The 22055-nt window shown below is 43.6% G+C and overlaps 1 protein-coding gene across 1 annotated transcript in view; it reads left to right on the top strand.

Annotated features, from left to right (window-relative positions):
- Positions 1–22055, top strand: part of LOC117360429 (fibrous sheath-interacting protein 2-like) — a 207517-nt gene that overhangs the window by 95729 nt on the left and 89733 nt on the right. The window lies entirely within an intron of this gene.

Genomic DNA, 22055 nt, shown 5'->3' on the forward strand with positions numbered 1-22055 from the left:
GTTCTCAGGGTGGCAAAACTGATAGAAAAGGTGACAGTCAAAGCCAGGAAGATGCTTGGGTGCATAAGGAAAGGAATAACCAATAGGAAAAGGAAGGTGATAATGCCATTGTATAAGTCTCTGGGGAGGCCCCATCTGGAATACTGTGTAAATGTACAATTTTTTAGACCGCACATTAAAAATATATAAATAGAATGGAGTTGGTCCAGAGGGTTTCTTCAAAACTGGTTAGTGGTCTTTGCCATAAATTGTATGGGGACAGACTTAGAGATCTTAATATGTATACTCTGGAATACTCTGGAAAAAAGACGGGAGAGAGGGGATATGATAGAGACATTTAAATATCTCTGTGGCGTTAATGTAATGGGGCTGATTCCGATAAAGCCGAACTACTGAATGAATACTTCTGCTCAGTCTTCACCTGTGAGGCACCGTGACACGGTCCGCAGTTGAAGGCAACACAAAGCACAGAAGACCCGTTTCAGAATTTTGAGTTCACACCAGGTGAAGTTTACAGTGAACTGGCAAGACTCAAGGTGAACAAAGCCATGGGACCAGACAATTTGCACCCAAGAGTGCTCAGAGAATTGAGCGATGTCCTGGCGAAACCGTTGGCTGAGCTATTCAATCTCTCCCTAAGTAAGGGGAAAGTTCCCCTGGACTGGAAATTAGCTAATGTCGTTCCTCTGCATAAAAAGGGTTGCAGGGCAGAGGCTGCGAATTATAGACCGGTGAGTCTCACATCAATAGTGTTTAAACTCATGGAAACACTAATTAAAAGAAAATTGGACACAATCTTGAATGAAGGGAATCTTCGGGATCCCAGTCAGGATGGATTCACCAAGGGTAGGTCCTGCCAATCCAATCTCATCAGCTTCTTTGACTGGGTAACAAGAAAGTTGGACTTGGGAGAGTCTTTGGACGTCGTGTACCTGGACTTCAGTAAAGCTTTTTACAGTGTCCCACACCGCAGGCTGCTAAGCAAGATGGAATCGATGGGGTTAGGAGAGACACTAACTGCATGGGTCAATGATTGGCTGAGTGGCAGACTTCAGAGGGTGGTGGTTAATGATACCCTCTCTAAAACATCGGAGGTGACCAGTGGAGTGCCGCAGGGCTCAGTCCTGGGTCCACTCCTTTTCAACATATTCATAGGGGATCTGACTCAAGGGCTTCAAGGTAAAATAACACTATTCGCCAATGACGCCAAACTATGTAATATAGTAAGTGAATGCAGTTTTCAGAATTATATGGCGCAGGACCTGCTTACATTGGAATGTTGGTCCTCAACCTGGCAGCTAGGCTTCAATGCTAAGAAATGTAAGGTCATGCACCTCGGAAGCGGAAATCCATGCAGGACGTACTTCATGAACGGAGAAACTTTAACTAGGACTTCAGCAAAACGAGATTTAGGAGTAATCATCAGTGCAGACATGAAAACTGCCAATCAAGTGGAGAAGGCTTCATCTAAGGCAAGGCAGATATTGGGTTGTATCAATAGAAGTTTTGTCAGCCGAAAGCCTGAAGTTATAATGCTGTTGTACAGGGCCATGGTGAGACCTCATCTGGAGTACTGTGTGCAATTCTGGAGGCCACATTACAGTAAAGATGTGCGCAGAATTGAATCGGTTCAGCGGACGGCCACCAGGATGATCTCGGGGCTCAAGGGTCTCTCGTACAAAGAGAGACTGAACAAATTGCAGCTCTACACTCTCGAGGAACGTAGGGAGAGGGGAGACATGATCGAAACATTTAAGTACCTCACGGGACGTGTCGAAGTGGAAGATGATATTTTCTTTCTCAAGGGACCCTCGGCCACAAGAGGGCACCCGCTCAAACTCAGGGGCGGAAAATTTCATGGCGACACCAGAAAGTATTTCTTCACAGAGAGAGTGGTTGATCATTGGAACAAGCTTCCAGTGCAGGTGATCGAGGCAGACAGCGTGCCAGACTTTAAGAATAAATGGGATATCCATGTGGGATCCCTACGAGGGTCAAGATAAGGAAATTGGGTCATTAGGGCATAGACAGGGGGTGGGTAAGCAGAGTGGGCAGACTTGATGGGCTGTAGCCCTTTTCTGCCGTCATCTTCTATGTTTCTATGAGTCTTTTTTCAAGGGAAAGAAAGCTCTGATAAGAGAAGACATAGGATGAGATTCAGAAGTGATAGGCTCAGGAATAATCTAAGGAAAAACTTATTTACAGAAAGGGTGGTAGATGTATGGAATAGTCTCCTGGTAGAGGTATCTCTTAGGGAGAAGAGGAGATAGTGAATGCTGTGGATGGATAGGCCTTTCAACCTTTATCCGGCATTATGTTTTTATGTTTCTAAGAAGGTGGAAAAAGCTTGATGATGCTTCCTCTGATATGTGACTTGCACACTTTCATCCAACAAGTTCCACTTTTCAGCCTAGAAGTCAAAAGCTTGGCACTGGGCTTGGTGAGACCAAGATCTCTGATCAAGTTATTGAGGTCTTTTTGGTTTGGATAGTATGGGTTTCTCTCAGTTGCACCATTGGTATTATAAACTGGATCTACAATGTCTCCCGCACTATCTTATTTGCTACTTCTTCTGAAGACAATTGCTTTCTCTCTGGAGGAGTAGGTAAGGGAGGGAGCTTAGGGCAATGTGGTACCAGGGCGATTGTAGAAAGAATGTCCAGTTTTGTGACTGCAGAATCATGCTTGCCAGTTAGATGTTTGGAAGGGTCCAACATGCGGAAGTAGCAGTTGCTTGAGTGGTCAGTAGGTTCCCACCAAATTCTTGTGATAGCAAACTTCATGGCTCTCTTTTCCCCTCTGTGCCATCCTGTAGAAGAGCAAAATGAAATTGTGGTAATGAAAACTACATTTATTTCACCTATGACTAATGTGTACGAGATTTGCGCAGAAGACAACCATGAATAGGGATGGAGGAGTGGTAGACCGTGATCAATTTTTCAGAGGGTTGTGTTCATGAGGAGCTAGCTAAAATAAAAGTAGGCAAAGTGATGGAACTGGATGGTGTATATCTGAGGGTGCTGAAGGAACTTAGGGAAGTTCTGGTGGCTCCGCTGACTGACCTTTTCAATGTGTCTCTAGAGTCGGGAGTGGTACCAGAGGACTGGAGAAGGGTGGATGTGATCCCTCTCCACAAAAATGAAAGTAAGGAAGAAGTAAGGAGTTACAAGTCAGTAAGTTTGACTTCTGTGGTAAGTAAATTAATGGAAACACTTTTAAAACAGAGAATGGTGAAGTTTCTGGAATCCTGTGGATTACAGGACCGGAGGCAACATGGATTCACTAGAGGTAGGTCTTGTCAGACAAATCTGATCAATTTTTTTGACTGTGTGACCAGAGAATTGGATAGAGGATGTGGTATATTTAGATTTTAGCAAAGCCTTTGACAGTGTTCCACACAGACGTCTAATAAATAAACTTATTGCCTTCGGGATGGGTCCCAAAGTGACGGTCTGGGTCAAGAACTGGTTGAGTGGAAGGCGACAGGGGTAGTGATCAATTGAGATCGCTCTGAGGAAAGGGGTGTTACCAGTAGTGTGCCTCAAGGTTCTGTTCTTGGGCCTGTTCTTTTTAACATTTTTATAAATGATATGGAGACAGACTTAAATATCTCAATTTGTATACTTTGGAGGAAAGACGGGAGAGGGGAGATAATAATAAATTTATATACCGCAATGGCCGTAAAGTTCTATGCTATGATAGAGACGTTTAAATACCTACGTAATATAAATGCATATGAGTCGAGTCTCTTTCATTTGAAAGGAAACTCTGCAATGAGAGGGCATAGGATGAAGTTAAGAGGTGATAGGCTCTGGAGTAATGTAAGGAAATACTCTTTTACAGAAAGGGTGGTAGATGCATGGAACAGTCTCCCGGAAGAGGTGGTGGAGATAGATACTGTGTCTGAATTCAAGAGGGCCTGGAATAGGCACGTGGGATCTCTCAGAGAGATAAAGAGATAATGGTTCCTGCCATTTTGCCTTTTTGTGCCATCATGTTTCTATGTTTCTAAGCTCTGGAATGAGAGGGAATAGGATGAAGTTATAAGGTGATAGGCTCAGGAGTAATCTAAGGAAATACTTTTTTACAGTCTCCCTGAAGAGGTGATGGAGACAGAGACTGTGTCTTAATTCAAAAAAGCTTGGAATAGGCACTTGAGATCTCTTAGAGCAGTGTCTCTCAAACTTTCTCAAGCCGGGGCACACTAAAGGTAGTGGCCACTGCTCGAGACTCCCAGACGTGCGCTGATGTTGCGTGATGATATCACAAACATGTATGACATCATGTTAAGCCAAAAAAGACTCAGATATTATGAAAAGTCAAAAATACTATGAAAACATTTTCACTAAGAAAAATGCACAATGTCAAGTGGTATAATAATAACACAGTTCAGGCTTAATGATAATTTATAAATGGAGGAAAAAGCCTCAGACAAGGGCCCTTCCACCTCCACATAAGGTGGTTAGGCGATCACCTCATTGGCAAAAAGCCTCCTTTACATGAAAAAAAGCTCTGTGCTGTGCTATGCTGTATTTGAAGAAGATATTAAAAGACAGAAGAAAATGCTTTTCAACTTATCTTCTGTTGGATCGGTATACCAATGGTGGCCAGCGTTTCACAAATCTGCTGCCTTAGGGTGTAACACATCCGATCAAGCTTTAAATGGGACACCAAACACATCTCCTGCATCCTTCCTTCCTTCTCTCTCAGTGGTCTGACATCTATCTCCTTTGTTTCCTCCCTTCCTAGTCTGGCATCTCTTTCCTCTCCTTCCTATAATCTGGCATCTCTCTCTACTACTACTACTATTATTATTTCTATAGTGCTACCGGACTCCCCTCCTTCCCTTCCATTCTCTGGTCTGATATCTCTCCCTTCCTTTAGTCATCTCTCCTCCACACACCCCGCCCCCCCCAGTGTAACATTTCTCTTTCCCTTCCTCCTTTCTGCCCACTGCAGTCCATCTCCCTTATTCCTTTCTGACCCCCCTCCCAGGCCAACATTTCTCCCTCCTTTCCACGAGTCCAACATTTTTTTCTCTCTTCCTCCTGTATGCTTCTCCTCTGGTCCTCCTTTCCTCCCCCCAACCAACATCTCTCTCTCTCTCTCTCTCCATGAATCCAACTTTTCACTCTCTGCCCTCTCCCCATCCCCAGAGTGTAACATTTCTCCTTCCTTCCTTTCTGTCCTCCCCATCCATCTCACTCTCTCCACGAGTCCAACACTTTCTGCCTCCTGCATGCTCTCTCTCTGTCCTTGCCTTTTCCCTCAAGTGGCATCCCTCCTTCCCAACCCCAAACCCAACATGCTCTCTCCCCATGTACCATCTCACCCTCCCCTCCAGTGTGTAGCACCTTTCCTTTTCCTCCCTTTCTGCCAGGTCCAGTAGCACCTCTTCTCCCTTCCTTTTACCTCCCCCCCATCCAGCAATACCCCTTCCCTCCTCCCCCTGTCCAGCAGTACCCCTACTCCCTTCCTCCCCCCCATCCAGCAGTACCACTTCTCCCTTCCCTGCTCCCCATGTTCAGCATACCTCTCCTCTCTCTAGGCTACTGGCAGCTCAATGTGTGGTTTTAACTTAGTCACACAGCTGCCGCTAGGATTAGTTTAGCTGCTGTTTAATCAGGCAGCCTCGGGGATTTTGCTTGGCTAGCACGCCTCGCATCATCGAAGTGGGCCGGCCTAGCCAAGGCCCCTTGGCTGCCTGAAGAAACTGAGTCTAAACTAATGTTAGCGGCAACTGTATGACTAAGTTAAAATCACACTGAGCTGCTACTGCTGGTCCGGAGGTGGGAAGAGAAGCATTCGGGACTTCTGCTTGCCTCTTCTCTAATTTTAAGTGTGTCGCGACATACAGGGGCAGGAAGAGAGTTGCTGGCACCAACTAACTTGCAACTTCCTGCCCTCTGCTGCTGATACTCCTTCTTTCGTATTGGTAGCAGAAGGCAGGCAGCTCCAAGTTAGCTGATGCTGGCTTCTCTCTTCCTGTCCTGTATGCCACTGCACACTTCAAATCTCAGGAGGCACACTAGTGTGCCGCAGCACACAGTTTGCGATACATGGTCTTAGAGAGAGGAAGAGATAATGGTTACTGTGTATGGCAGACTGGATGGGCCATTTGGCCTTTATCTGCCATCATGTTTCTATGTTTCTTTATGTGATATATTTTCAAGCAAGATTGAAATTTTTAAAATTTAAACATTCCAAGAAATGTTATAGCAGAAAATGCGTAGTTGCAAGAAATGTTACATTTCATCAGGTTCTCTGTTGATCATGGCTATATTGTTATTACCCTATTGTAAAGGATCTCAAGCATAGATGTCAAAATGGGGAGGCCACAGGAGACATGACCTCCCCAAAAATTGGCAATCAGAAGAGTCATCTATGGCTCTACTCCCCCACCCACTTTCTCCCGGCCACTATAATTTTAAATCTACGGGCAGCCATCACGCAAAGTTGCTGCAGAATGAAGGTTTATGGGGAAGGCCTGCGATGCTACTCAGCGGCTGCCTAAAGATTTAAAATTATACTGACCCAGGAAGGTAGGTGGGGGAGTCATCATGCCACAGGATCCTGCTGGGGTTAGGGTGGAGTTTCTGGGCCCTTCCAAACAATAAAGCATTCCACTGCCTATGATTGCAAGAGACCAATTGATTTGATGTCCAATTACAGGCCCATAGTTTCGATACTATTTTTTATTAAATTGATGGAGGGTGTTGTTGTATATATCCAATTGTTAGATTATTTAGATTGGTTTAACCTTTTGCATTCTTTACAATCTAGTTTCAGACCAATGTATAGTACTGAGACCATTTTAGCTTCACTTTGGATCACTTATTTGGTCTTTTTAGCAAGGGTCAGAATGTTCTGCTTCTATAATTTGATCTTAGTAGTGCATTCAACCTGGTAGATCATAACATACTGCCTGGCTGTGTTGATTCTATAGGAGTCTTGGCAAGTCTATCAATGGTTTATCAAGTTTCAAGCTTTCTTTATGTTTCAAGATTTTTTGCATTCCAGGTCTTCCTTAAGAACATAAGAATAGCCTTACTGAATCAGATCAACAGTCTACCAAGCCCAGTAGCCCGTTCTCACAGTTTCCAATCCAGGTCACTAGTACCTGACCCATACCCAAAGAGTAGCAACATTCCATGCTACTGATCCAGGGCAAGCAGTGTCTTGCCCCATGTCTTTCTCAATAACAGACCACTTGGTACTATCAAGTGGTGTTTTCTCTTTCATTCTTGGAGCAATCCCTGAGGTGTGCCTCAGGGTTCACCGCTCTCCCCATTGCTCTTTAATATTTATCAATCCTCCTTAGAAACAGTTGTTTACTATGGACATAAAATTATACAGTTATGTAGTTGACATTACGGTTGTCTTGTCATTAGATTTGATACCATCAAATAATATCAATCAGATATTGATATATACTATACTGTATATGGTATATACTATAGAACCTGTGTTGAAACTTTGGGGGGGTATTTTTAGTGAATGCTGTGGTTCATAAATGCTTTTATACTCTATGGAACTAAGTGGATTTCTGAATGGCTCCTGTAAATTCTCACGAGAATTTGCAAGAGCAATTCAGGAAGATGCTCAGCGCCAAGCATCAGTGGTTGTGCCAAAGTGCACTTATGCTCAGTACCACTCAGCAGCTGAAGCCATAACTTGTGGCAGTGAGCGACTGGGTTAGCAGCGAGGCAGGAGTGCAGAAAGCTCACTCCTGCCCGCTACACCTCTGGACCACCAGGGATTCCAATGGCAGAGGAGGTATAATGGACAAGGCAGGGAGGGGGGACAGGGTGCAGAGCCTGGCGGCTCGGCGGAGGCTTGCAATAAGTCTGGGAGGGGATTGGGTGGGTGCTGGCCCAAATATAAACTGGGACTCCTATTTTTTGGCCCAAAAATCCCGGTTTATATTTGAGTATATACGGTATTTGTTTCAAAAATTTCTTGGGGAAGTAATGATGGCTGGTTGATATGTTTTGTTATATTGATAACAATTTTGTAGCTTACCGTGTTTGTGCAGTTTTTCCTATTTTGTTATCTGCATAGAACTGGAAGGTTTTGCAGAATAAAAATAGTGTTATGTTACGAGAAACAAAATTGTCTTACCTTCCAGAGTTTTTTGGCAGTGCTCACATGTGAAGTGAGGTGCCTAAGGTTTGTCTTGATGCCCAACAGACATGCCAAAATATGCCTTGCAGACATTGCACATCATAGAAAATACTTCTTTGGAGTACGTTTTCCCTTTTGCCTTGATAAATTGGCTACATACAATACATAGCAAAATGCATCTGCCAGATGTTTGCAGCCTCTGGATGCCATCTACACAACAATGTAGATATGTTCCCACTTAGGCAGTTAGAAATGAACTGAGTTGGTGGGCTTAAGATCTCTATAGTTATACCACAGTACTATTAATACTGATGGAAAGTTCTAGAAAGTTCTTTAAGTACTCTAAGGGGCCCTTTTACTAAGGCCTATGGGCAAAATTAGTGCAAAAAAGGCAAATTTTAAAATATTGATGTCCTGGTCACAAAAGCAAAGTTTGAGTTGAATGATAGCCATTTTCTATACTTTGTGGCTTAGGCAATTAAGAAAGAATGCTTATTACCTAGGAACAAAAAAATGGTATACAGTGTTATTATTTATTTGGTGTTTCATTCCTTATTATACTAACTCTTTTGTGCATGTTGTTTTGATTGCTATTTTTAGTTAACAGTTATAATATGCAAGATATATGGTTTTGTTTTTTTTAATGCTATATGTTTATAATATGATGCTCAATATAACAACTGGGTGAAATTCAAACAGAAAAAGTTCCCAAAAGACTATGAACTAACAAAAACAAAAAAGGGAACAAAAAACAAAATGAAAATGCCTTTAAACCACGAAGGTGCTCAGAACCATTGCATGGTAAGAAAGTGACCAAACCAGGGCAGCAACCCTTGTAAGGACTTTCAAAGAGTCTATCATAGCACCATCCTCAAGCGGTAGAAAGGTATTTAAATTTTGGTGAGTGTCTTTTTATACTATTTTTCTTTTTTCTATTAAATGTCCATTTGAAGTGTCCAATACTTAAGTGAAAACTATGATCCTCAAAATAGGCAAAACTTAGCTGTGAGAGTTTAGGAAGCCAACTTGCTACAGCAGGTACAGGTGGGTTCTAACGCGTTTCGCCGACAGGCTTCTTCAAAGAACCCCTATGCTGGATGGAACATCAAATTCAACAACTTCCTGAATCTTCACTTCTAAACTCACACTCACCAAAATTTAAATACCTTTCTTCCGCTTGAAGATGGTGCTATGATAGACTCTTTGAAAGTCCTTACAAGGGTTGCTGCCCTGGTTTGGTCACTTTCTTACCATGCAATGGTTCTGAACACCTTTGTGGTTTAAAGGCATTTTCATTTTGCTTTTTGTTCCCTTTTTTAATATGATGCTGACATGTATGATATTTAACAAGCATTTTGTTTTAATAGTATTGTTTACCCCTGATGCTGCCCTATTTTTGGATGAAATATGAGCTCATTAGACAATCTGTTGTTACACTCACAAGTTTTGTAGAATAACATCTTGGTTTTTATACTTCTACTTTCTGTAGTTCTCTCTCATCTTCTGTTGCCTTGGCATTTCCAGACTATCTTCCTTGTTTCTACTGAAATATTATGGGCCCAAAAGGGTTAAATAATGGATAAAACATTCAGTAACTGAGGAACTCTCCTGGTCAACTTCGTTGGTCAGATACTGAAAAGATCTTCAAATATAGGTCTAGACTTAATCCTATTTGTCTCATTGGCACATTCTGATGGACTCCTGTGGTCTTAAAAACAGCCAAGTGTCACTCTATTTCTATAACATATGGATCTGGAATGGCCCAGTTGTCGCCTCACCTCACCCATTACCCCCTTACCTTCTTGTACACCAAATCTCCACGCTTTGCTGTTTATCAGATCCCATATAACCTCCACAATAATGGCAACCATAAATAAACCACTCTTTATTGATGGTCATAACCAGGCCACAGCTTTGTTTATTGGGACAAGAAGTAAATAAGCAATTAACAATTGCGTCACCTCCCGAGCTACAAAAACATTGCAATTTGACAAATCAAAATTAAATTCCACCTGACTCTGCCATGAAAGCAAGAGTCTAGGGGGTGGCATGGACTTCCATGCCCTTTTTCCATGACACGTGCCTAAAAGCCTATTAGCTCCCCTGAGCTCATTTCCCCCTAACGGCTCATCCCCAGATGAGCCTGCGGGAGTAAGGCATGTACCTCCATGCCAGGTCACATGACTTGTGACGTCACCCCTCATGAGGCTAATCACACTACCACATAACTGCTCATCTTCTGATGAGCCAAAGCTTGTAGCTTGGGATCACCGCCGCTGCGACAGCCCCAAGCACCCCCTGTGCAAAAAAGGTAGAGTGGGAGGGAAAGCTGCCTCCGATGGACAGGAAACCCCTGAACCTCGGAGACATATATTGTTCAACCTCCTCCCATCATGCCCTGCTTCTCTACCCCTCCCCACCCCTTCCCATCACCTATAAGCTGTTTCTCCAAGGGCGACCAACCCGGGCCATCCAGCCCCTCATTATAGTCACCCATCGAGACCAGCTCTCGGGCTCTTTTTTCTTCTCTGTTACAAGGGTAGGTATTAAGTATGATTTATCTGGTTAACTTTGGGAGTTAACTGGATAAATCATTGTTTTTAACTTTCTTGAGCTGCTAACCAGTTCAATTTTAACAGAATTTGTCCAGTTAAAATTTATCCATTTAATATTAGGAGAGTGGACAGGTGTGCTGGAAGTGGGGGTAGGTGTGGATATGAACTAACTGGATAGTATGGTTATTCCACATGAAATATCTGGTTGAAATTAACCTGGTAACCTTGCAATATTGACCTCAAGGAGTCAGGACTCTTAACAGTTACATTAGCTAATCGCCACAGGAAGACTTCATCTACTCCCACAGAACATGCAAGAATGCAAGCTAATCCTTCACAGCACTTAAGGGGAAAATATCCACATTTTAAGCACGACAACGTCCAGCAGAATCATTCAACAGAGGTAATATATTTTTCTTTGTTCTTTTTTGAATGTAGATGTACATTTATCTGCAACACTAGCACCTTTTACAAGAAAACAATTAAATTTATTGGTTGGTATAGTACCTTTTGGGCTGGATGCTCTTCATGCTTCCTCCTGTCATTGCTCAGAATTTGAATACTTAGCAATATTTATGGTAAAAACCATTCTATTTAGAAACAAACTAATGGTTGCTAGCTTTTCATTCTCAGCTGAAGTCAACTGGAGCACTTTTTAGATATTTATAGACCATTCTTGGCAGACTACAAATAAACAGATATAGTGAAAACATAACAAGAGCAAACATGATAGTGTAAGAAACCCATAAGGCACAGGATGCTGTTTTGTCTAGGTAGTAATAGTGTTAACATGCTGCTCTGGCACTACAAAAATGCACAAATCACATACTCATGTGCAATGGCCATCTCCTCAGCTTTTTCTAGGTTCTTTACTAGGGTAATTAGGTGAGTCAGCCTTCCACCTTTGTTTTCGTTCTTTCTCTACAAGAGAATACAGTCCATGCATTGTTGATGGGTCCATGGTATGCTGCTAAAGTGAGAATGAATCTATGCTTTAGACTTGTTGGATCCAGTTTACTAATAAATGTCATCATGTTTTTTGATATTAGATAACTGACTTCCAGACTAGAAGCAGCCATATCACAGAGATTAAAACTGGCCTACTCTGCCTCTTGCCTTTTGATTGGCAGTAGTAAAGAAAGCCAGTGTGCCCTGATGGCTCATGGAAGCCTTTATATAAGGGCACATAATACCAGCTTTTGCATGAAGAGAAGAACCATCCAGTGAGTATTACATTATACATAGTTCTTAAAACTAAACAGGAAATCTAAATAAAATGAATGAATATTATTTTTCATTGTTTTCCATTCCTCCCGCTAATAACTAAACTTCCTTCTTAATATTAACCTTCACATTTCTCTCGATAAACGAGCAGACGTCTGGGACATGCTTCTGAGGGCTGCATTGATGATCTTGCTTCACTCAGTCCTGCACAGAAAGCCCATCTATAGAGGCCTCCTTAAAAGTCAGTCTTCTATGCTGAGAGGGGGGAAAGCAGAAAGGCAGTTTATTCTAGCTATAAAATAATCATTAGTGAGGCAAAAAATAATTTCCCAAACTTTTCCAGAAATGTTAAACATTTTCCCACACAGTTTTTTCATCTGGTAACTAATTTACTTGATAATCTTTCATCATTAGGTTGCTTTTCAGAGGCCTTCACTGACCTGTGTTTTTTTTTTTCTTCAAGAAGATTGCTGATATTCAGAATAGCTCCTATCTAAGGGCCCTTTTTACAAATCCGTGGTAGTGATTCTCCTGTGGCAAATGCACCAAAGCCCATTCAATTCCTATGGTGCATTTGCCACAGGAGAATTGCTATCCATGGCTTTGTAAAAGGGGCCCTAAATCAGTCACCAGCATTAGTATTTATACTGCACTCCACTATGAAAAGCTCTTTAAAGGCTTTTGATCAGTTGATAAAATTCTGGTTTACCAGATGACTCACTAACAGTTAGTGTTTATTATATTGTTGACCTATTCCAGTCTGTGGTTCTTCATTCTCACTAGTTCTTATTTTGTTTATTGAATGACACGGTGACAAAATTCATCACCGTTCCCGTCCCCGTGGATAACCGCGGGAAATAATCCCATGTCATTTTCTAGTGTCTATTTCAACCTCGGTCCTTCTACACCAGCATTCTTCAAAGCAAAGCTTGCGGGTCAGTGGTTGTGCCCAATTATATTCTGATTCTTTCCTCTCTCCTTAAAGAATGACTTGAAGATGGTTTCCCGCGGTTATCCGTGGGGACGGGAACGGTGATGAATTTTGTCACCGTGTCATTCTCTAATTGAAATGTATTAGGGGCCTTTATGAAAAGACTCACCCAAGGCAATGTACAGCAGCTACAGTTTGACATAAAACTTAAATTTTTGATAACAGTATAATACTAAGATGACCAAATTCAAGCATAAATACAATCAATGGAGTAAACTTGGAGATAGGTAAATTGAATCCTAATGATAGGAATAACATGATACAGAAAAAAATAAAACATTTTAACCGTACTATAAAACAATCATATAACAGAAAAATAAATGTTAGCAAAATACAAATAATGCCATAATAGGTAGGCCAACTTCTCAGTATTAATATATGTGGAGGGGCATAATCGAAAGGGACGTCTAGGTCCGTTTACGTCCATCTTGCAAGTCATCCAAAGTAAAAAACAGCTTAAGACACATTTTCGAAAGATAAGTCCAACTTTTATTTTGTTTTGAAAATCGTCTAATTATACGTCCTGCTAATCTGATTATCCAAGCCACTAAATCGTCCATCTTTATACCACATTTTCATCCAACTTTCCGTCCAAGTCCAAAACGCCTAGAACAAGCCCTGTTGGATGTGGGAGGGGTCTGCAAAGTGATGGACTGCACACCCAGACATGCCACCTAAATAGTGGGGTACCTTCCAGGGCACTGCTGTGAACTTCACAAAAAGGGTGCCATGGCTTCTCTTCCCTACAGCTCCCTTATAGGTTATGGTGAGCCCACCCAAACCACCTCCAGAATCCCCTAGACCCACTTATCTACCACCCCAATAGCCCTTATGGCTGCAGGAGCCACTTATATGCCAGTACAAAAGGGTTTTGGGGGTGTATAGGGGAGTGCACATGTTTAAGTATCAATACAGTGATTACAGGGGCTTATGGGCATGGGTCCTCCTCTCTATGGGTCCCTAACCCACCCCCAAAATGACTTAAGCTGCCTCTGTGCTGGACGACTAGGCTTTCCTATGCCAGGCGGCCAGGTGATGATGGTCTGGAGGATGAATATTAAAGTTGTGATTAAAATTTTTATGGGGGTGGGGGGTCATTATCACTGAGGTAGTGTATGGGGGTCTGTTTTATGTGTTTTCAGTGCTTATCTGGTGACTTTAGGTGGGTTTTTGTGACTTAGACCATGTTTTACATGGTCTAAGTCACAACGTCCAAGTTCCGTCTAGGCTCTGTTGTAAAACTTTCGGTTATACATGAACATAAGAACATAAGAACATAAGAAGTTGCCTCCGCTGAGGCAGACCATAGGTCCATCCTGCTCAGCGGTCCGCACCCGCGGCGGCCCATCAGGCCCATTGCCTGAGCAATGGTCTATCCTATCTATACCCCCCAATCCCTTTTTCTTCTAGGAATCTATCCAAACCTTCTTTGAAACCATTTAATGTTTTCTTGTCTACAACAGCCTCTGGAAGTGCGTTCCATGCATCCACCACCCTCTGAGTGAAAAAGAACTTCCTAGCGTTTGTTCTAAACCTGTCCCCCTTCAGTTTCTCCGAGTGCCCCCTTGTACTTGTGGCGCCCCTTAATTTAAAAAATCTGCCCCTGTCTACTTTTTCTATGCCCTTCAGGATCTTGAAGGTTTCTATCATGTCTCCTCTAAGTCTTCGCTTTTCCAGGGAGAAAAGTCCCAACTGTCTCAATCTGTCGGTATATGGGAGATTTTCCATTCCCTTTATCAGTTTGGTTGCTCTTCTTTGTACTCCCTCAAGTACCGCCATGTCTTTCTTGAGGTACGGCGACCAGTACTGGACACAGTACTCCAGATGCGGCCGTACCATTGCACGATACAGCGGCATGATGACTTCCTTCGTCCTGGTCTTAATACCCTTCTTAATGATACCCAGCATTCTGTTTGCTTTCCTAGAGGCTGTGGCGCATTGCGCCGATGCCTTCAGTGTTGCGTCTACCATCACTCCCAGGTCTCTCTCCAGGTTACTAACCCCTAGTGGTGTTCCCCCCATTTTGTATGTGAACATTGGGTTCTTTTTCCCCACGTGCATGACCTTGCATTTCCCCACGTTGAAGCTCATCTGCCACTTTTCGGCCCACTTTTCCAGCTGCGTTAGATCCTTTTGGAGATCCTCGCAGTCTTCCTTGGTTTGAGCCCTGCTGTATAGTTTGGTGTCATCTGCAAATTTAATGACTTCACACTTAGTTCCCGCCTCTAGATCATTTATGTAGATATTGAACAAGAGCGGTCCCAGCACCGACCCTTGCGGGACTCCGCTCGTGACCCCTTTCCAGTCTGAGTAGTGTCCCTTTACGCCAACCCTCTGCTTCCTGTTTGCCAGCCAGTTTTTGATCCATCGGTGGACCTCCCCTTGTACCCCGTGGTTCCATATCTTTTTAAGCAGTCTCTCGTGTGGCACCTTGTCGAAGGCTTTTTGGAAGTCAAGGTAAATGATGTCTATAGATTCCCCTTTATCCACCTGGCTGTTCACTCCCTCAAAGAAGTACAGTAAGTTTGTGAGGCATGACCTACCCTTACAGAAGCCATGTTGACTCGGTTTTAGCTGCCCATTTTTTTCGATGTGTTCACAGATGCTGTCTTTAATCAGTGCCTCCATCATCTTTCCCGGGACTGAGGTCAGGCTCACCGGCCTGTAGTTTCCCGGGTCTCCCCTTGCGCCCTTCTTGAAGATGGGCGTGACATTTGCTATTTTCCAATCCTCCGGGATCTCTCCGGTTTTTAAGGATAGGTTGCATATCTGTCGAAGTGGCTCCGCTATTACGTCTTTTAGTTCCTTGAGTACCCTTGGGTGAATGCCATCCGGACCCGGCGATTTGTCGCTCTTTAGTCTGTCAATCTGCTTGAGTACATCCTCTTGGCTTACCTCTAAATCGACCAGCTTATCGTCTTTGTCTCCTATTACGATCTCCTCGGGTTCTGGAATGGTGGTTATATTCTCCATCGTGAAGACTGACGTGAAGAACTCATTTAACCTGTCAGCTATCTCTTTCTCTTCTTTTACAACTCCCTTTCTATCTCCATCGTCCAATGGTCCCAATTCTTCTCTCGCCGGTTGCTTCCCCTTGACGTATCTGAAGAACGACTTGAAGTTTGTTGCTTCCTTTGCCAGTCTCTCTTCGTATTCTCTTTTTGCTTTTCTAACCACTCGGTGACACTCTTTCTGGTGTTCTTTGTGTCCTTTTTGGTTCTCCTCTGTTTGGTCTTTTTTCCATTTTTTGAACGATGCTTTCTTGTCGCTTATCGCCTTCTTCACTGCACTTGTTATCCACACATGCTGTATAACTAAGTCTAAGCCAGCCCATGTCCCGCCCAACTCCTGCCCTCGATACTCCTCCCAAAACGTCCCGTTTAGCTTTGGTCGTTCAGTGGCACTATGAAGGCCTAGGTCATTTAGAAATACGTCCAAAACCCGGTTTTATTATCAGCACTTGGACGTTTTTGAGAAATGTTCGTCCAAGTGCCGACTTAAGCCAGTTTTTGGACGTTTTTCTCTTTCGATTATGAGCCCCATAATGTATAATCAAACTAACTAGAACACATAACTGTTCTTTCTAATAACAGAGTATGCAATACAGCCGTTGTAGATATCGGGGATCATCAGATTGCCAACTGAGTAGCATGGGCTGTTGCTGCATATTAAGTTGAATCTCAAGATGAAGTATAACACTTGAAAAATGATTTGCATAAGTAAGTTTATTGTTTATTGTTTATTCAGTTTTTTGATTGAACGCTTTTTCGATACTACAAAGCATTGTACAAGGTATAAAATAACATTTAAACAAAAATATAACAATTAAAACATACTTTTCTATGAAAACTGCAAGACTGACAACAATACAAACTAGGTAAATATGGACCAACAGGCCATGGACACAAATAGGGAAGGGGGGGGGAAATACAATTGATGTAGAAAATGTGAGGAACATATAAGGTAAGCACAAAAGGGACTGGGAAAATAAATGTAAAAAAGAACAAGTATAGATTAATCTCTAAAATACAATAGTTCAGTTAAAAGCATCTTTAAAGAGAAAGCACTTTAAGTTGCTTTTAAAATTTTTTAAGTTTTTTTCCATTTTTAGGTATAAAGGAAGAGCATTCCAGATCATAGGGGCTGTCACAGAAAAAGTGGAGGTGCGACGTGTGCCAATAATTTTTAAAGAAGGAATGTTAAGATTGTATTGAGAAATAGATCTTAAAGCTCTCGGAGGGTCGTATGGAATCAAAACTCTGTCTATGAATGCTGGTGTATTGGTCTGCATAGTTTTGAATGTCAGAAGGGCGATTTTATAAGTTACCCTGTGTGGGACAGGCAACCAGTGGGCATTTTGAAGCAAAGGGGTAACATGATCATATTTCTTTGCGCCCGAGATTATCTTAATGGCCGTGTTTTGAATAAGCTGCAAGCGTTTTAAGTCTTTGTGATAGATTCCTTTTAATAGTGAGTTACAGTAGTCCATTTTTGATATTACAAGTGCATGGATCAGAACGTTCAGGGAACTAATGTCAAGAAGAGGGGCCAATGATCGAATCATTCTTAATTTATAAAAACAATTTTTAACCAATGCACTAATTTGTAGTCGAAAAGTTAGCTTATTGTCTATAAGGACACCTAAAATTTTAGTAGTTGTGATTGGTGGAAGTGGGATGTTTTCGATGATGTTAATATAAATACAAGGACGTTATTAATAAGCAAATTTAAGTTAGAACTAAAAAGAATATAATTATCGGGCTCGATGAGGACTATGGTTGGATTGAGTTATGCTATTCAGTCGGAAATCTGATGATCCCGGATATCTAGAATGGCTATATTGCATGCTCTGTTGTTGGAAAGAACATTTGTACATTCTAGTTAGTTTGATTATACATTACATACCGTATTTTTCGTTCTATAGGACACACCTGACCATAAGATGCACCCCCTTGTAGAGAAGGAAAAACCAAGGAAAAAAAATTCTGCTCACCGCCCTGCCCTGTACCCTGTCTCCCCTCTGGTGGTCTAGTGGTAGGCCATGACAGGGTTCAGGGCAGGTCTAGTGTTAGGCAGTCCACCCCCTGCTACCTTTTTTTTTTACTCCCATTGGTCTAGCGCTGTATTGGCAGGAGCTTTTTGCGCTCCTGCCCCTCTCTTGCTGGACGGCTGTCCTCTCTTGCTGCAGAGCGGAGCACAAGGCAGGCGTGAGCTTTTCGCTTCCTGCCTGGTCCCGCACTGCTCCCTGTATGGCAAGAACTAATGGCAGCAGCAAGAGAGGACAGCCGTCCAGCGAGGGAGGGGCAGGAGCACGGAAAGCTGCTGCCGATACAGCACTGGACCAACAGGAGTTAAAAAAAAGGTACCGGGGGGGGTGGTATTCGCTCCATAAGACGCACCCTTATTTCCACCCACTTTTTTGGGGGAAAAAAGTGTCTTATGGAGTGAAAAATACAGTATATTAATACTGAGAAGTTAGATTGCAATAAAGTGTGATTAGTTTGAATTATGGCACAAGCACAAATAATAGGTAGGCAGCATGGGAGAACATTCATTGATATGATACAGTGTCAGCACAATATAAAAGAAACACTTCGGGCCCCTTTTTCAAAGCCATGGTAGTTATGCAACTGCAGTAAATGCACTGACGCCCATAGAAATTGAATGGACTCTGGTTCATTTACTAGTTTCTGCCCGATTCACGATTCGAATCGGTTCACCAATTCACTTCGGGTGAATCGATTTGAACCAATTTAAAACAAAAAAAAATCAGCCTCCTGATTCGATAACTGACCCTCCCCCCTAGCCCCCTAAAGCAGGAGCAGCAGCGCTGCCTCTTGCTGCCTCTTGCTGACTAGCCGCTGCCATACCTGCTTTAGAGGGCGAGGGAGAAGGGTCAGTCGGGAAGTGCTGTTGTCCAGCTTCCCCCCTGGCCTCCCGCTGGTGTCTGGCTTCCCCTCTGGCCTCCCCCTGGTGTCCGTCTTCTCCTCTGGCCTCCCGTGCACCATTTACCTACTAGCAGCAGCCTGCAGAGAAGATTGCTGGGGTTAGCGATCTCTGCAAGCTGCTATAGGTCTTCGGAGCTGTTTCCTCTGCCGCGGTCCCACCCCTCCTCTGACATCAGAGGCAGGATCGCGGCAGAGGAAACAGCTCCGAAGACCTATAGCAGCTTGCAGAAATCACTAGCCCCAGCAATCTTCTCTGCAGGCTGCTGCTAGTAGGTAAATGGAGCGCGGGAGGACAGGGGGAACACACAAGCCTTCTTGGGGAGGGTGGTGCAGGCCTTCAGGGGTGGGGTGCAGGCCTTCAGGGGGTGGTACAGGCCTTCAGGGGGGACATGCAGGCCTTCAGAGGTGGGGTGCAGGCCTTCAGGGGGAGGAGCAAGAATTCAGTGGTGGGATGCAGGGCTTCGGGGGAGACAGACCTTAAGGGGAGGGGGGCCCTGGTGTAGAAGTACAAGGAGGGAGGGAGGGAAGGGGGTTCAAAGAGACGTGCATATGACGGACTTTGGGGGCGAAGAAATAATGGGTCTAAAAACAGAGAGGTAGAAATATGGTGGACAATGGGATTTAGGGAGGGAAGGAACAGAAACATAGAAATAGACGGCAGATAAGGGCCACGGCCCATCCAGTCTGCCCACCCTAATGACCCTCCCCTACCTTTACCTTGTGAATAGATCCCACGTGTCGATCCCATTTGGCCTTAAAATCAGGCACGCAGCTGGCCTCAATCACCTGAAGTGGAAGACTATTCCAGCCATCAACTACCCTTTCAGTAAAAAAGAACTTCCTGGTGTCACCTCGCAGTTTCCCGCCTCTGATTTTCCACGGATGCCCTCTTGTTGCCGAGGGACCCTTGAAAAAGAAGACATCTTCCTCTGTCTCGACGCAGCCCGTGAGATATTTGAACATCTTGATCATGTCTCCCCTCTCTCTGCGCTCCTCGAGTGAGTATAGCTGTAATTTTTCTTAACCGTTCCTCGTACGGGAGATCCTTGAGTCCCAAGACCATCTGGGTGGCCATTCTCTGCACCGACTCCATCCTCAGCACATCCTTGCGATAATGCGGCCTCCAGAATTGCACACAGTATTCCAGGTGGGGCCTCACCATGGATCTATACAATGGCATAATGACCTCCGGCTTACGGCTGACGAAACCCCTGCGTATGCAACCCATGATTTGTCTTGCCTTGGATGAAGCTTTCTCCACTTGATTGGCAGCCTTCATGTCCTCACTGACGATCACCCCTAAGTCTCGCTCTGCTACCGTTCTTGTTAGGATCTCACCATTAAGGGTATAAGTCCTGCATGGATTTTGGCTACCCAAGTGCATAACTTTGCATTTTTTGGCATTGAAACTGAGTTGCCAGGTCCTAGACCAGAGCTCCAGTAGAAATAGATCGTGCATCATGTTGTCGGGCATTGAGTTTTTGTCCGTTGTGCTTTTGCCCACTACATTGCTTAGCTTGGCGTCATCGGCGAATAATGTTATTTTACCTCGGAGCCCTTCTGTCAAGTCACTTATGAAGATATTGAACAGGATCGGGCCCAAGACTGAGCCTTGGGGCACTCCACTGATCACCTCCGTCATTTCAGAGGGGGTGCCGTTTACCATTACCCTTTGAAGCCTACCTCCAAGCCAGTTCCCAACCCATTTTGTCAATGTCTCACCCAATCCTATAGAACTCATTTTGCTTAGCAACCTGCGGTGTGGTACACTATCAAATGCTTTGCTAAAGTCCAGGTATACGATGTCCAGGGACTCCCCAACATCTAGCTTCCTCGTCACCCAGTCAAAGAAGCTGATCAGGTTGGATTGGCAGGATCTCCCCTTAGTAAATCCATGTTGACGGGGATCCCGTAGGTTCTCCTCATCAAGGATTGTGTCTAATTGGTGTTTGATTAAGGTTTCCATTAGTTTGCTCAATATTGATGTGAGACTCACCGGTCTATAGTTTGCTGCCTCAATTTTTGAGCCTTTCTTGTGAAGTGGAATGACGTTAGCCGTCCTCCAGTCCAACTGGACGCTGCCTGTACTAAGGGAGAGGTTGAAGAGCGCGGAACGCGGTTCCGCCAAGACATCACTCAACTCCCTGAGCACCCTGGGGTGTAGGTTGTCAGGCCCCATAGCCTTGTTAACCTTGAGCCTTGACAGTTCATCGTAGACACTGCTGGGTGTAAACTTGAAATTACTAAATGGGTCAGCCGAGTTAACCCTTGTCTGTAGCTGAGGGCCTTGCCCCGGCGCTTCTCGGGTGAAGACTGAGCAGAAATATTCATTTAATAGTTGTGCCTTTTCTGAGTCCTTTTCCACATATTCTCCGTCTGGTTTCCTAAGACGTACTATCCCTCCCGAGTTTTTTCTTCTGTCACTGATGTACCTGAAGAATGATTTATCTCCCTTCTGGATGTTCTTTGCTAGAAACTCCTCCATGTGGAATTTAGCCTCCCTAACTGCAGTTTTGATGGCTTTTAACTTGGTCAGGAATTCTGCTCTAGAGTCTTATTTCCCTGATTGTAAGAGATGAATGCTTTTTTTCTTCTTCTTGATGAGGAAAAAGGGAGAGAAGTTGGACACATGGGATGGTGTGGAGGAGGGGATAGAGATACTGGATAGGAGAGTAGTTGGGAAAAGAAAGGGAGATATGGTGGATCCTGGGGGGGTGGGGAAGGAGGGAGAGATGCTAGATGAAAGGGTAGTTGAGTAAAAGTGGATCTGTGGATGGAGACGATAAAAAGGAAAGATGCCAGACCTCCGGGAGAGGGAAGTGAAACGGAAGGGGAGGACAGAGATAGAAGATGGATGGTTAGCACGGAGAAAGAAGAAAGAAGGAGACCCTGGCAAGCAAGTTATCAGAAGACAACCAGAGCCGGGGTCTAACAAGATTTGAATAATGACCAGACAACAAAAGGTAGAAAAAATAATTTTATTTTCTGTTTTGTGATTATAATATGCCAGATTTGAAATGTGTATCCTGCCAGAGCTGGTGTTAGACCACAAAAGTGAGCTAGGATTTAACAGAGAGAGAAAAAGTCTTTTTTGTTTGTTTATTTTGTTTACACCACAGCGCCTGTGTGGTTAGGAGAAGGCAAAGAGGATGAAGAGGCTATAAAATAAACCCACCAGGATGTTTGAAAAAAAACACCCAATTGGGCAGGAAA

This window comes from Geotrypetes seraphini, chromosome 5, assembly GCF_902459505.1.
Source record: "Geotrypetes seraphini chromosome 5, aGeoSer1.1, whole genome shotgun sequence".
NCBI classification, from domain to species: domain Eukaryota; kingdom Metazoa; phylum Chordata; class Amphibia; order Gymnophiona; family Dermophiidae; genus Geotrypetes; species Geotrypetes seraphini.